We start from the raw sequence: 6,878 nt of genomic DNA on the forward strand, positions 1-6,878 counted from the left end.
TGTAAAATTGAGATTGATAACTTGGTTTGCCAGATGAGTTAATTGTGTATTTTAGAAAGCTGAATATTCCAAATCAGAGCTAATGAGATTTTATTTTATTTAAATATTTCTAAATTGCAAGGCTGGCATCAGTGTTTGTGCCTGTGATCCTAGCTAATCAGGAGGCTGTGATGTGAGGATTGTGGTTAAAAGCCAGCCTGGGCAGGAAAGTCCACGAGATTACCTTTAACTACTGGAAACCACAAGTGAAGTTGTGGCTCATAGAGCACTACCATTGAGCAAAAAAGCTCAGGGACAGTGCCCAGGCCCCTAGTCTGAGCCCAGGACCAACACCAAAGGAAAAAAAAGCAAGTGGTTAAAAAGTCAGTGGTGATAACTCCTAATTGATAGGGAAAGACAGTGAAAGGAGGAAAGAAAAGTTTAGAACAGCAGAGAAGCAGCAACACAGACATAAGCTGTGCTTCCAATACACTGGCCCTCAAAACAAGGAAGCAACAGTCACTGAAGACTTTCTGACTGGTTCTTTTGAAATTTGAGGAATGGATCATTTCAAGAATATAAAAATACCCTCTGTGATTAGAAGAGAAAAACACCAATAATGTCGTGCATCTGATACCAAAGCTCCTTGTTAATTGGAAGAATAGTAAAAATTAAATTAGCAACCCAGCGATTTAGGGAAAGATAACACCACCCAACAAGTTAGTGGATTTAATTTTTCTTCGGTACATGCATAAAAAGCATTTAATGCAATCACCATAATTGATTTTTTTTTTTTTTTTGGGTCCGGTTGTGGGGCCTGAACCCTGGGCCTGGGTGTTGTCCCTCAGCTCTTCAGCTCAAGGCTAGCGCTCTACCACTTGAGCCACAGAGCCACTTCTGGCTTTTTTCTTTTTGCTTATATGGTGCTAAGGAATCGAACCCAGGGCCTCAGGCTTGCAGGACAAGCGCTCTACCACTGAGCCACCTTCCCAGCCCCCACCATAATGATTTTTAAGAAATACTTAGCCATGATTTTTTAAAGGTAACAGATAAAAGTATATATGTATAATTAACATAATTATTTTTAAATATAAATAGAAGTATAACATTGTTAATTACAAAATATGAGAAGTATTCCTATAAAGTCAAACAGACCAACTCAGTAATGTAATTCAACACTGTACTAATCCTAGTTAATGTCAATAACAGAAAGAAAGAAAAGGACTATAGAGGAATGATGATCTTGTAAGGTGACAGATTTTGTAAAGTTTACCGACATTTCAAAGCAGCAACCACAGAAAAATGTTCAACAAAAGACAGTGGTACTTGTTACAAAGTAGATCCACCAAAAGATAAGAAGCAGCTTTATGGCTGGGAATGTGGCTTAGTCGTAGAGTACTTACCTCACATTCATGAAACTGATTCGATTCCTCAGTACCACATGCACAGAATAAACCAGAAGTGGCACTGGAGCTCAAATGGTAGAGTGCTAGCTTTGAGCAAAAGAAGCTCTGGGACAGTTCTCAGGCCCTGAGTTCAAGCCCCATGACTGGCCAAAAAAAATAAATAAATAAACAAAGCTTTATGGACAATTTCTTTTTAAACTTTAAGAGGATGAGTGAAAATACCTACTTAAGGGAAGAAACACAAGTTATGGTTACCAGTACTAGCTGTCCTTAGGCTATTCAGAAACAATTCCTATCAGACTCCCAGTCACTTTCAAGAAGCTTCACAAGATGATTTTAAAATTCATGTGGGTGGCCATAGGACGAAGAATAGCAAGAGGGCCAGATGACGGGAAGACCTGCTTTACCAGATGTCAAGGCTTGAAATCTAAATCTTTAATGTCACTAAAACATGAAGATTTTATTTATTTTTTTTGTTGGTCGTGGGGCTTGAATTCTGGGCCTGGGCGCTGTCCCTCAGCTCTTCAGCTCAAGGCGAGCGCTCTACCACTTGAGCTACAGCGCCACTTCCGGTTTTCTGGTGGTTTATTGGAGATAGGAGTCTCACAGTCTCTCCTGCCCAGGCTGGCTTTGAACTGCGATCCTCAGATCTCAGCCTCCTCAGTAGCTAGGATTACAGGCGTGAGCCATCAGTGCCTGGCTAAACATGAAGATTTTAAACAAGGTACACCAAGCTAAGTATATTGAAACTTCTTATGTAGATATCAAATATGTCATCTAAAAAGATAAGAATCAACTGGGAAAACATTTGCCATTCAGGTATCATTTGAGATTGATTTTATTTATATATATATTACATATATGTGAATACATGTGTGAATATGATGATTCGAGTATGTATATATGTGGTACATATTAATATACATAAAAAGTGACTATGTTAGTAAGAAAAAAGGCCAAACGGCATGCACCAGAAGGGTGTATATATAATTCACAGAGGAGAAAATATTTGCTGTTAATAGCCATGTGACAGGAATCAGAACTCATTAAAGTTCAGAGAAATCAAAACTCAGATTATAATTAAATAATATTTTATACTCATTAGGTTTGAAGGTCTAACTATCAAAGCATCAGTGATGAAATATTGTACTCTGCTTAGTAAGATTAAATTGACTTAAACTATTTTTTTTGTTTTTTTTTGGGGGGGGGAGGGATAGTGCTTTACTAGGTCTTGAACTCAAGACCTCAGCACTCTACCTTAGCCTTTGTGCTCAAGACTGACAATTTAGCACTTGAACCACAGGTCTACTGCTGGCCTTTTGATGGGTAATTGGAAAGTCTCATGGACTTTACTGTCCAGTTTTGGTTTCAAACCATGAGCCTCAGGTGATGGATTCCTGAGCAGCTAGGATTACAAGTGAGAGCAATTGGCTTAAAGGTACAAATTACTCTTGATAATTTTACAAAGTTGCTTTAAGGCCTAGAAAAGCTTGCATGTTTATGTACTGGGAGAATTATACAAAAACATTCATGATGGCATTTCTGGTAACAGAAACTCTATAAATAGGTAAACCAGGACCAATTGACACTATTATGTATTGAGGAGTACTGAGAAATAGACAATAGCTTCGTGCAACAGTGTGAATATGCCTCAATAAGATAGTATGGGTTGATAGGCAGAGAAGTACTTTTACATAGGTCAAAAAACAAATAGCAAGACTAAACTGAACATATATGATAACTAAAAGCAAGAGGTTAATGAAACTTAGATTGTCTTCTCCATAAGATTGTCTTTATGGAGAAGTGGAGATGAGAACCTAGAGAGACTAATCAAGTAGCATCTGTGGTATCTAATTTTCTCCTTGGGTAAATGTTTGTGGTTGCTTTTTTACACAATAAATGTATATAAAACACTGTATATATCATTTGTACCAAAAAAAGGCCCCCTGGGATGGGGTGGGGAATTGGGAGAGGTGAAGAAATGTACTCTTTACTTGACTAATGTAAGTAACCCCTCTGTACAACACCTAAACTAGCAACAAAAAAAAAATTTTTTTAATGCCCATAAGAAAACCTTTTACTCAATATATTTTATGCAGCATATTTTAATTGTGTATATCCAGGTAGCTGTTTATTCAGTGGATTGAAAAAAACATTTATTTTTCTGCAGAGAGAACAAGGTAGGAGCTGGGGAGTTACTCCTATACTGAATGGGATTTCAAGTTTGTTGTTTTAAAATGTGGAAATTCAAGAACTGAGTAAGAACTTTAAACAAAGTGCAATGAATGATGAGTGAATGAAATGGAAAATTTCACAGAAAGGGGGGATGTACCTCTGTGTGATCAAGAAATGTCCTGGAACAGTTGGGCACTGGTGGTTCACCCCTGTAATCCTGGCTACTGGGGAGGTTGCCTTCTGAGAACTGAGGTTTGCAAATGTTCATGAGATGCTTATCTCCAATAAGCTATGAAAAAAAAAAGCTGGAAATGGAGCTGAGGCTCAAGTGATCTAGTCACAGCCTTGAGCAAAACAAAGTAAGAGAGAGGAGACAGAGAAAGGAAGAGAGAAAAAAGGGAAGGAAGGGAATCCTAGAACAGATTCGTTTATCTTCGCAAAATATGGGTTACACCTAGCCAAAGAATGGACCTAAAACTATACACTTGGGACAAGAGAAAGGTTCAGGACTAGAATGGATTGTCTCTAGTTCGGGGTCAGGTGTAAGGTGATGACCACATGTCACTTGTCCAGTGAGCATTGAACTAGAGCACTTCAAAACAGCTGTCCTCGTAGTAGGGCTTTATCAGCAAATTGATAACATGACTGAGTAGAAACAACAAAACAATCCCGATCAGAAACAATTTCCCATCCTGCTCCATGGCTAAAGGAAGCAGAACTTCACTAGAAATCTGAATTTCACTAAAATCGAACAGTTTTAGACAAAGGAGGAGGAAGGAGGAAATAGGAACTTGAGCTCACTTTTTACATCTCAGCATCCCTGTGGGGCCACAGCACCTTGGAGGTGCTCATTACTTGTTGAAGTCTGCTTTCTAGGGGAAACATTTGGGACTTTTTTTTTTTCAGGAAGAAGAACAACAGCTGCTTAGTCATCTTCCAAGTCATCTTCCAAGCCAATTACCTTGGGGCTCCTCTCAAGTTCCCTTGGGGGCTGTGATTGTTTTTGTTTTTATACCTTGCACCTCCCTGGGAGAGCTCACACAAATGATATTTGGCCAATTTGAAGGGAGAATGTGTTTAGAAACAAACTGGACTGGGGCCTTTTCTACATGACTCAGAGGGGCATTGGATTAAAAGAAAAGGGGGCTTCTAGTTCCAGGCAAAGATTGAAAATAGCCTAAGAAAGCGAAATGATAGAAACAAGAAGTGTTCCTGTGGATCTCTCCAAAGGGTCACAGAGTTAAGGGTGTGACATGGTAATGAAAGCTAGAGTTAGGCAGAAAGAGATGGAATTTAGGTGTTAACAATACAGAGCCAAGCACAGGCCTCAAATGTGTAACTGGAATAGCCCTCAAGGAAGGACTCAAGACTGGTGACTGACCTACAGAATCACCAATCAGTCTTATATTCATGTGATACCACTGTAACCCACTGTAAAAATTCAAAAACCCACTGTTCCCAAAGAGAAAGACACAGAGTTGTGGTGAGATACATAGTTCAACTTCCATTCGTGATGAAAGCCACCATTGACCAATGCCAATCATTCTGAATATTTTGCATGTAACACTTGGTGATTCTCACACAGGAAAACAAGCCTGTTTGGTAGAAACTATTTTCTCCATGGTACACATGGAGGAAGGAAGAAGAAAAGAAAGGAAGGAAGGGAGGAATGGAGGGAGGGAAAGAAAGAAAGAAAGATGGATGTTAAATACCTTACCCACAGTCACATAACTAGTTCATGGTAGAGCAAAGGTTTCTTCCTATGGAGACAGTGTGAGCTTAAAGCCTGCTTTCTCCACCCCTGTAATGATGCCATTTTTATCATGTGGAGACATCACCAAGGATGAAGAAGGAACATGCAGACAGTGGCCTTGTGTATGCCCACACTTAAGTCTGAGTCTGTCCTAGTCCCACAGTGTCCTTCCCTAAAGTCCTAAATCCCATATTCATTCTGGTCATTACAATCTGCATATGGCAGCCATAGTTACTGCTGCTTTTTGAGTTTGTGGAGAACGCAATTAATAGTTGGGAAAACTACCCCACAAGGTGGGAGCTTTTTTTAAAGAAGACAATTAATAGGAAGAAATAGCTATATAGTTAAGAGAAGAAAAGTTGGAAAAGACAATGTGACCGAAGATCAGAGCTTTCCTTTTTGTTATTTTTAGTAACTTACATTAGTTATACGGGGAATGGGGTGAGGTGGCATCATTACATTTCCACACATGGTTTCATGTTTTCATGCAGAAAGGGATGAGAAAGATGAATATTAGAAAGCTACCATTTTCAGTCTTGGAATGAACTCACAATGCTCATTGATTTCAGAAGAAAGAAGGAAACCAAGACACTGAGGCTCTGGATTCAAAAGATGCCTTTGTCATTTTGGAGTTGGTATCACTGACAAATTACTTCCTCTCCAAGTGGACAAGAATCTCTGGAACATTAGTCACGTGTCTGCATTTCTCTAATTGCTGCAGGTGCAGAGGTAAAGAATACCAGACCCAGTCACTCTCCTTGTGAAAGTGTACAGCTGAAGGCAGGGCCAGCCCAGTTTTTCTAAAACATAGATAATATTTGTGATCCTCTGCCTCCGCCATAGCTGCATTCCAATTACAGTTCACTTTTGAAAAACAAAAAGACAGAGAGAGATAAAGGGAAAAGGAAAGGGGAGGAAGAAGGTAGACCTGAGCTGTAGTTGGTCAACCCCTCATCTAGAGCAAATAAGAGACACAAGCCCAATATTCATTACGCATATGATCGCTTGTGCAAAGACCCTGAGACCAGAGGACACATGCAAATTTTGAGGGACAAGAGAGCCAGTGAGGAGAGAGTGAGTGAGGATGGAAATGGAGGAAAGGACCCACTCACAGAGCCTCCAGGGACACTTAGGACTTTAGCCTTTACCTTCCTAATAATCAGCAGTCTCAGATGATTTTAGGCAAGATGATACCATGATTAGATTTGAGTATCAAAAGACCTCCCATTGCAGTGTGCATACACCACTGGTGTACATAGTCCACAAAGAGCAGGGAAACATTGTACAATATATACATGCTACAGGAAAAATACACAGGGGTGTCACCTCAGAAGTGTTCTCTATGAACAATGAGAGTGTGAATTCATGAAAGAAACTTTGTTTCTGTTGCCAGGCTTCCCTCGCCAGGGTAACTGCTCCTCTGGGGGCTCATGAAAGAGGCGTGTCCCTCCCTCTCGATCCTTGGGCTCTGGCCCACTCCAAAGCACATCAGAGGTGCCACCTGCAAGCCCAGGTTTGCCAAACTCATGACAGTTCACCAAGTTTGAAAGCTTCTCAAGAATGCG

The sequence above is a fragment of the Dipodomys merriami genome, unplaced genomic scaffold (genome assembly GCF_024711535.1).
Source record: "Dipodomys merriami isolate MVZ:Mamm:240054 unplaced genomic scaffold, mDipMer1.0.p SCAF_6, whole genome shotgun sequence".
In the NCBI taxonomy this organism is placed as follows: domain Eukaryota; kingdom Metazoa; phylum Chordata; class Mammalia; order Rodentia; family Heteromyidae; genus Dipodomys; species Dipodomys merriami.